Source organism: Pyrgilauda ruficollis, unplaced genomic scaffold (assembly GCF_017590135.1).
Source record: "Pyrgilauda ruficollis isolate IOZ18807 unplaced genomic scaffold, ASM1759013v1 scaffold14, whole genome shotgun sequence".
Taxonomy (NCBI): Eukaryota; Metazoa; Chordata; class Aves; order Passeriformes; family Passeridae; genus Pyrgilauda; species Pyrgilauda ruficollis.
Window position 1 is genome coordinate 6140887 of NW_024512543.1, and position 9933 is coordinate 6150819.

At 42.6% G+C, this 9933-nt stretch overlaps 1 protein-coding gene across 5 annotated transcripts in view; it reads right to left on the reverse strand.

Annotated features, from left to right (window-relative positions):
- Positions 1–281, reverse strand: part of DPF3 (double PHD fingers 3) — a 154286-nt gene extending 154005 nt beyond the window's left edge. For all 5 annotated transcript variants that reach the window (XM_041459917.1, XM_041459920.1, XM_041459916.1 and 2 more), the window contains exon 1: positions 251–281. The gene's annotated coding sequence lies outside the window, so the exon portion shown is untranslated. The remainder of the gene's footprint in view (positions 1–250) is intronic.
- Between the last annotated feature and the right edge of the window lie 9652 nt (positions 282–9933).

The following is a 9933-nucleotide window of genomic DNA, read 5'->3' on the forward strand; positions in this document are numbered from 1 at the left end:
GGCCCGCCGCCCCCCGTCCCGCGCCCGGGCGCCAATTAACCCAACAATTTTTTCCTCGTTAATTTCGGCGCGAGCCGCGGGGATGTGTTGCACAAAAAACGAGCGAGTCGCTGGGGCAGAAAGGAGGGCGGGAGGAGGGACCCGCCGAGAGGCTGCCGGCACCCGGCTCCGGCTGGCAGCCGGCGCCGGAAAGGCGCCTTTTTTCATATTTAAACCACGCGGAATATGTACATTTTTGATTCCTACTTACGCTTTCAGGGGGTTGTGAATGACAGTCGCCATTTTGCTACAATGTAACAGAATATTGTGTCTCGGAGTTCTAAAGGTTCGCTCAGGGGAAGCGGCCAGCCAATGGCAGCGCCGCATACCGGCCCGCCGGCCAATGGCGCGGTGGGGGCGGGGCCCGGGCGCTGCTAGTTATTAGGGGAGCTGTCAAAGCCCAGAGGTCACTCCCTCTCCCTGGAACTGGCGGCGAGCAGGTCTTAAAGGGGCAGCGCCGCCGCCGGGGCCGCCGCCGCGCCGGGGGGCACCCCGCGCTCCAGCGCGGCACTTCCCCGCCGCGCTCCGGCCCCAGCTCGAACGCGCCGCGCCGGGAGAAGGGAAGCCGGGCTCGCTCCACATCCCCTCGCTCCGCAGCCGCTGCCCCCCTGCTTCCCAGGCGGCTTGCCCCGCCGGGGGAACGAGCCCACGCCGCCCGCTCGGTCCGCACGCTGCCCGGCAGCGTCCCTCCCGAGCTGGTTCCCTTTCTGCACAGCCGCGCTCCCCGCCAGGTCTCCGCGAGCCGCCGGTTCTGGCAGCGGCTTCAGGGCAGCGCCGCTCCCCCTCCCCCAGGAATTTCCCTCTCCCTGTCAGTCATCCCGGCCCGCAGCCCCTGCGCCCTTACATAACGCGCGGCGGCCGGACCGCCCGGCCGGCCCTGCACAGCCCCGCTCCTCTCTCCCACGGAGCAACTTCTGGCGCGCCGGGAGCCGGGCCCCGTCTCCGTCCGGCACAGGGAGCCGCGGGGGAAAGAGCCCTGACCTGCGTTTCACCGGACGTGCAGCCCTGCGATGAGACAGAAGGCGGAGGCTGGACCCTGGAGCGCGGCAGGGAGCAGCAGGCAGAGCCCATTCCTGGGGAGGCAGCGAATTCCAGGAAGCCTGGGTTTACCTGCAACTAATTAAAGCAACTTGCGAATGAATTGTGGAGCATGACCCAAGTGATTTAAGAGGTGTCAATCCTGATCTCACTCTCAGATCCTGATCTCACTCTCAGAAGCAAATTCGCTGAAGTTCACAAAATTGCTCCAGTGTAAATTGCGTGCCAACAAGAGCAGAATCAAACAAAAAAGTTTTTTAATTGTCTGATAATAGTCAGCTTTGTCATCTCATACTTTTCTCCCACTCTCAAAGGTCTCGTCTCTCTTCAGGCATCCTCTATCCTTCTAAAAAACACAAACAAGCACCACCAAAACCAAGCCTGCATCCCCATTCTTTGCATCTATATATCCAGAAGAAACTCAACTAAAGACAATTAAAACACACTACTATCAAAGCAGTAAAAGTAAGGAAACTAGAAAAACATATTCATTCACAACTTACTGAATAACAGAATGGAAGTACTGATGTTTGTGAGATGTTACCAGAAGTAGAAATAGCGGTCTTCCTGGGCTGAACTTGAAAAAGCAAAGAAAACCAAAATCTCTCTTGCTTCTCAACTACTTAACAAAATAAAACTTTCCAATACTGGGGCAAAAGAGAAAAGGAAGAGGAATGGAGAAGAGAAAGAGTATAATTGTTACTCACAGTGAGGACAGGTACACAATGCAGTGGTTTCCCATTCATTAAAGATCATCAGAAGTTTGCAAAAAAGTTAAAATTTAGGATCTGTCTAGGGTTCCTCTTTCCAAAACTTTGCCTATTCCAACTACTAGGTCAGCTTCCGTACTGTGCCAGGCATATATCCCTGGAGGGAAGCATCTCTTCCATCAAAGCAATCTAAGCCATTTGGTTACAGGCACTGCTTAGGAGAAATAAGCTTTCTGCTAGCTGGAGAGTTGCCAAGATGCTGAGATCTATCCCAAAACAGTTCTGGGAAGCAATCTTTAAGAATGTTTCCATTATCATATTACATTATATTATTTAATATTGTAGTGGTCCAGGTGACATTGAATGCGACTTCAGACCCACCCTGCTCAGTACTCTCACTGCTCACAGGAAAAGCTAACCACAAACTGCCAACTTGTCACAAGCACACAGTTGATGTGTGTGCTGCAAAGAAACAAATGGCATAGCATGCACCTGAACTGGTGACCACCAACTAGCAACCTACACTCCATCTCACTACTATGAGGATTTCTGGTTCAACTTCACTTGTTGCTGTGATATTCACTTAATGGCAAACACTTGAGTACTTACTGTAGGATGGGCAATATTCACTTGTGGGATAATGATTTTGCTTCACACATTAAAAAAAAATAGCCTAGGACTGTATCACACTGCAGAACAGGAAATAGATTTGTGTTACTGAGAGAAGGTACCAAAATCTGGCCAAGCCCTAGAAAGCCCTGAGATTTTCTAATGCAAACTGGTGACATTTTCAGATAATTAAGAAACCCTGTTTGAGGTCATGTTTAGAAGTTTAATGAGTCCCTCTGGTCCTGTTTTGTTGGATATATAGGCCCATTCCTGCTCTGCAGGCAAAGAGCTCTTGGTGCAGCTTGGCAGGGAATGTATTGCAAAAATGGGATGAAGCCACACATGCTTCCCTGGCTGCTCCTGTTACTCAGACATTGGGCCTTTATCAGCTACCAGCAAAAGAAACAAACAGTGAGAACAGGCACAGATGACCTTGGATTGTTGATAGCCCTTTTCCCAGGCAGACCCCACGTTCCTGGCTAGGAGAACCAGTCAGCAGCACTGCCTTGCTCAAAGGAATCTCCAGGACACCCAAGGACAGAGCTGCCATATCAGAGCAGTGGGACGTCTCACCCACGGTAATGAAGACATCAGGCTTTGCTCACGTGTCCACCTAATTTGTCCACAGTGTTTTTCATGTAGAATCCCACAAGAGCTAGATTACCATTTTAGCTGAAAGAAAAAGCACAGAGCACTGACTGGCAGTTTGCTTGTAATGAACTACAGAACTTGCTTACATGTTCACTATTTGCAAGCAGGGAGAACATCACAAACCTGTATAATAAAAATTTCACACCACACCATAGTTACCTCCATTTTCACATATACACCAGTCCATTGTTGGTAGATCATTTATGACTTAAATTTTGGATTAATTTTTCTCCTGATTTTAGTGCACCGTAAGTCACTAATTAGTAATTTTACTATTGTTTTACATCCTGAAGGACCAACAAAGCTGAAAAACACTCAGTTATATATACACTAAATCACATCTTCAGGATCTTTACATTTGTACTTAGTTACCGTTAGTTTTATTCACACCCACCTGAAACATAGCAAGGAGGCTGCAAGAAAGTATAAATAATTTAAAAGTATATGGCATAAAAAACCCTAGGTGGGCATATTCTTAACAAGAGCTTGCCAAATGTTTGGACAGCCAGCACATAAATTTTGAAAATAGAAGGTAAGTTTTGACACAAATCTGTTGGGGTAATATCTATAACATTAACACAAGGTCTAAGCATACTGCATCTATAGGGTCAGAGTGAGCAGGGTTTTAGAAGAGAGTCCACCCCACCTCCAGTCCCTCATACAGAACTGCAGCTTGTCTCTACTCAAGAAGAAGAAACACAGTGTCATATCTCCTCAGTGTATTGGGAAGTGTCATGTCTCATGGATCATAATGCTGCTCTCCTGATCCACCTGTTTCAAACATTTTTACTATTTATGCAACACAAGCACATGGATACTTTTGTGAGGTCTCATTAATATTCCTGTACACCCTGAAAAGCCTTATTTTAGCTGACAATATTTCAAACTGTGAAAGTATTTTTACCTTGTATTTATTATCTTCTGTTTTCCTTTTTATCTTACTGAGTTTCAACATAGAGTTGCTGTTTTCTGGAGGGAAGGAAAGTTAGGTTCTTATCATACATTCCTCAACTCTTGTGAATTGGAAAGTGAAACAAACTAGACACCCACATTAAAAGCCACAAATCTAATTTTGCTATGGAGGGAAACAAAAAACAGAGCTGAAAAAGAAGTAATTTCTGGTAGATTAGCAACTGTTTAATATTCTCAGGTATTTCCAGTGATTTATAATTTTCTTTTCTTAATATATATTAATATTCAAAGTATCAGAGTCATATAGGTCTAAATAAGACAGTGTGCTGTAATGTAGCTTGTTACAGCAAAACAGGGCCCCACATGCACAGATATCCTGCAAGAGATTTGAAGCCTTAACCCCTTTTTATTTATTAAAGCTGTGCAGGCATCTCTCATACACTGTTTCTTGTCAGCCCTCCTCCTCCCTTTCTTTGATCTTTACCAATAGTTGCTTAGCTGAAAGAGGAGGAAAAGATATCAGAGTGTCAGTGTCACAGACTCAACACCAGCCTTCTACAGACACATCCCAAAAAAAATTTACGTAGTCAGCATAACAAAGATAACTATGGAGCTAGACAGTGTAAAAATTGGCACCAACAAGTCATTCTTCACAACTTGGGGAATTGTATCTATGAAAGGGATCTAAAATTTTTAGCCTTTTTTTTTTAAAGCTAAATTTCCCCTCTAAACCTATAGCAACAATTCTTGATGTCTTTAGTGCATCTAGATTTCAGGCCTGATTCTGTTACCCAGTTTTCTTTATTGTATGCACTATTCAGTTTTTTTATCAAGTACACCTGAATTACCTGTATGCTGATGTCTGGACTCAAGCCCTTTATTTTTTAATGGGGTGTTCTGAAAAAATACATTTTAATACTAAAGCTGAGTCTCTACTGGTAAGATGTACCTGGAGGCCTCAATCTGAAGCTTTCAAAAATTTGGGGAGACAGAAGTTATGTAAGTTCCCAAAGCCTGGCTCAAGTCTGTCCCCAGTTTAATAAACTGCTGAAAATCTATTTAGTGTGGCTGCCTTATTTCTTGAGAAACTAGTTGGGGGAAAATAAAAGAATAAAGAAAAAAAAATTAAGAATAAAGAAAAGGTAAATACTTTGGGAGTCCTTTTCACTCTTTCCTTCATTAAAGGTAGGAGGAAATGTTTTTACATTACATCCATCAAAGATGCAAGTGAGTTTCGAAGGTGACTTAAACCTTGGCAGGAGCAGGTAGTATAGATTAGGGAACAGTCAATAGATGATCTGACCCTCCCTAGAAAAGTTCCTCATTGCTACTCTGAATGGAGTTCAGGGGTACTGTCAAGCTATGGTTTTAACCACCTTTAAACAAAAACTTCAAATGTGGTCCCAAAGGTGGTACAACATGACCTCCTCTTGCCCACAATGAGAAATGGAATATAACACCCTGCTAATCAATCTTATCTCTTATAAGCCCAGTGCACACAATATAATTATGATTCTAAGACAGGTTTAACATTTGGATTGAGCATAATGAATAGAACCCTACCTGAGAAAATTAACAGCTGAGAAAAACAAATTGCCACACTCATCCAAAGAAAGTGCTAACTTTGAATCTGCTGTTGAACTGCTTCACCTTTCCTTCCTTACTGATGACACCACCTCAGAGAAAGGAATGAGTATTTTGCTGTGACTATCTGCTTACTCCACTATGGTGATTTTTTTTTAATAGAGTAGGCAGAAGTGAGCTGTCCAGACACAGCTTAAATGTAATGACTGCAATTGTTTTCTTGCAGTTTTTAAGTTTTCTTGTTTACAGAGTGAATTTTGGTCTTTGGAACAAACACTATCATAAGTAGGCTGCTTTTGTAGCACATGCAGGAGTTATACAGCTAACAACAATACCAGTCTTTTTAACTACATGGAAAATTAGATTCAGCATAAAAATATCTCACCGGCTAATGTTTTTTTTTAGTTCAATATTTTTTGTGAAATGCTTTTAATTTCAAGGCATTTTAAAAATATTTTTAATAACACCTTCAATAGTTTCACCCCCTCTTCCATATAAATACAAAAGAATTATAGTATTGCATTCTTTTTTTTTTCTTTCCTTGTATTTTGTTCCATTATTTCCAAAACAATCTGTAACTTAAAATATTTTTCACTTTGTAAAAATGTAAAGTAAGAAAAATAAAATCTGATGGGATGGTTGCACTGGAAAGAAAAACATCCACATAAACAGCAGTTTAGAATTAGTGAGGGGGTAAGAAGGTACTAGCTCATTTATTGCATTGATTGGCCAAAAACCAGAGGAAAATGGTAGTAAGGGGGAAATAAGATTATTTTATCTATATCTTAAATCCTGCTAAACAGAAACAGCTTCAAAAGTGTCACAAAACTGTTCTTCCATTTCCCATCCAACTTTACCTTGGTAGAGGGGAGAAACAACAGAGAATTGTGCATTGACCTGCCTAAAATACCAGTTTGGGTCAACTTTAAAAGCTGATGACTGCAAATTTCAGTGAACAAATGCAGTACTGGTATAACATAAAATGATCCTGGGAACCCATCAGTCAATTATTGCAGTCAATGTCACAACGAAGCCTGCCCTGATTTACTTGCTCCCAAGTCTCCCCAACTGGAGCCTGTGGAAATAATCTGATATAAACTTCCCCAAGCCAAACAGGATCTCAGATCAGAATTCAGTATAATTTTGCTGATACTTTTTAACCAAGATAACCACATTAGTAACTTCCTTTACATAAAACCAGCACTGCCACAGGCAATGTGTTATTTGTTGGGCTTTTTTGTTTGTTCTTGTTTTTTAAGCAAAGGTAGATCAGCTTTGCTGTCAGGACACCTCAATCAAATGCAGTAGCCACGTCTGCAACAGGAAGCTCTGTGACACACGTCTTGCTCCAGCCATTCTCCTCACATCTAAGCCCTTGTGTCAAGTCTTCTACTTGCTCAGGCTTTTGCTAGAGTTGACAGGCCTTTGCTGACACTGGGACTCCGTGCTGCCTCAGCAGAAAGCACCTAAGAAGAACTTGTCAAAGTTTATTATGAAATCCCAAGTGACATAAAAGGCTGACGGGATACTGCTTGATGCAAGGCCTAGACTTTTGCTCCCACTGATGATGCTTATTAGGCTGTTTCTAAGACTATCCTGTGGAATCCTTGCGCCATTCCAAGACAGACTCCTAGTACCAGATTTACCAGGCATCTATATAGACATAGGGACAGATTCTCATATCTCATGTGTATTACTGATATGGACCAGTTTCCAGTGTGCCCAGATAGGCTATAGAGGCTCCAACTTCCTACCCAGTATGCCCACGAACCATACACTCTTTCCCTCACAGTGCTACAAGCAGCACTCACAGATACATATTTAACCCATCTTCAGATCCCAGGCTGACAAGACAGGAAGGATTCCTACCCAAGAGCTGAGAGTGATAAATACAAAATCATCACATAAAACTCCATCAGGCCAACTGTGCCACATGCAGAAAATTCAAGTTCCCTGCTTTGTTATTCCTTCCAGTGCCTGCTTGTGATGGGGCTTTTCTAGTTTGTTTTAAAGGTCAACAGCCAGCTGGGAGCATGCCAGCCTGTACAGCCTTTTTGAGAAAAGAAGGCACAAGCATCTTCAGCATCAGAAAAATAAGAAACCTGCGAAAGGAAACCTTACAGCACTTAGAATATTTTCACAGCTGTCATGCCCAGGAATGATCAAGCACTACAGCTTTTAAACTGGGCAAAACTTTGTAAAGCTGCATGTAAGATCAGTCACCTACTAAGAACAGCATCCTATATATGTTGAATTCTGCACTCCCTTGCAAAACCCAAAGGGTTTGCCGATCTCACACATAGCAGAATGTTTCCTCTCATCTGGTGTCTATGCATAAGGTCCTTATGCAATATTATTTAAAAGCACTACAACAAGTCTGATAGAATAAAAGCATCTACAAAGAATACTGCAGTTGCTGCTGCAACGATCCAGCTTGCAGAAAGTAGAGCAGCTTACCAAAATATTATCTTAGAGAGGATTCTCCCTGCTTGGCTCCTGCAAGCATCAGTATCTCACTACAAAATGCAAGCAGTGGGAGTTCAGCTTTCAGGAACCCTGTGCAACCAACAGCCACAAAATAAAGCCTTATGATTGATTACCCAGGTTATGACACTTCAGAAATGGTATAGCAAGCATAACTGACCTGCAATCTTTCCCACTCCCCTTTGGCGCTGCAACAGCTTCTTATTCTTTCCAAGCCATTGGCTAGTTCTTCTTCAAGTTCTTTTTATTAAAACCTTTTATCTCCCCACACAGTAACAATTTCTCCTAGCAATCATGACCATCCACTCTTATCACTCTTCTAGACAGAGGCATTGGCCAAATCCACTTTGGGAGAAGGGGAAGGATACCAAAAACAGTCTGAGTTGTGCTTGCATTTCTTACAGGAGAGGTGCTTATTGCTTAAGATCATTCTCATAATCAGACAAGCAATGGTTTCTCTTACTCTATTTATATAATTGGAATAATTCACTAGCTAACACTTTTCCCAGCTAAATGCACGCCAACCTCCTGAAATGAATTCACGCTTCTGGAGCATGGAGGTTACACAACAAGGGTCAGCATGCAAAGCCTAGTGCCAGAGATATGCAGCTGTTTCCCTCACTCACACTCCCTTCTTCTGATTATTGAACATGAGAATCCCAGTTGTATTCTAGATACAAATGCAAGCATGTTATATTCCAAAGCTGGGAGCTATTCCAAACTGGAGTGCTGGGGACATTCAAGTTTAGCCTACTTGTTAGCATAGCACCCAACATGCTGGAACCATAGGCATTCATTCCAAAGTTACTGTATATTTAACTGTCCCTCCCCCCCCTCCCCCCCCCATCTAAGACATACTCTAACCCACTAGCAAAGCTCTGTTTCCTGTGCAAGTCTTACCAAAATATCCTAAAACATCTGCTTAAAGGCTTTTGGAATGCCTATACCATTTTCAAAAATCATACCAAGAAAAGTATACCCTGGTTCAGCAAAACACCAAGATGTTTGTGTACACATAATCAGTGATACTAGCCATTTGCTAGAGGTGAGCAATACTGCTAAATACCTTGTGGAAACAAGCCTGGGAAGAGAAGTCACACAGGTATCAGACAGGACTGGAAAATAACTAGGAAGCAATGGCTGCTGAGATTTGGATATTACAAATAAATTATCTAGATTCAGAGGATTGCATGACTAATGCCAAGTCACTAAGTCTTAAGAGCCCATAACAATAGGACACCTTGGAAAAGCAGAGTGGAGTATTTTAGAGTGCTGCAATATAGCTGTGTAAGACTCAACTCACATAGCCTAAATTCCATATATGGGTCCCTGTGTCTAGTGTTTCCTATTAGGTAACTCTGGGAGTTATTGGATTCAGGGGCCTAGGCTTAGTCTCCTTAAGGCTGAACTTTTGGGCTACAAATGTTAAAAACAAACAGAAAAATCCCTGCCAGTCAGGTTCTGTTCCCATTTTTAACATGCAATTCTAACCTAAAGGCTTGGTTCTGCCAAAGTCATCTTCAACAGGAAGAAGGGTTGTCCAACATTGTCATGATCAAATCCAGTTTATTCTGCCAGTAAGATTTATTCTGCATTTTTAGTGGTGTAAACTAAAGCAGAAAATATTCTATGCCTATATAGAGCTTTTAAAACATGTATGTTTCTATTCAGATCTTCTGTGCAAATTTTCATATACTGTTCTCAAAGTCAGCCCAGAGGCGAAAGGGGCACTATCTAACATCAGTGTCAAGAGTCATGACCTGAAAAGAATCAGCATTTCTTTAAATCCGTAAGTGCAGAATTGGGCCTAGATACAGTAATTCGTTATGAAAGAATGGTCTTAATAAAAACAAAAAGACAGTTTAAAGAAAACCTGCTAAGAGCAACGTGCATGCAACTCTCCTGC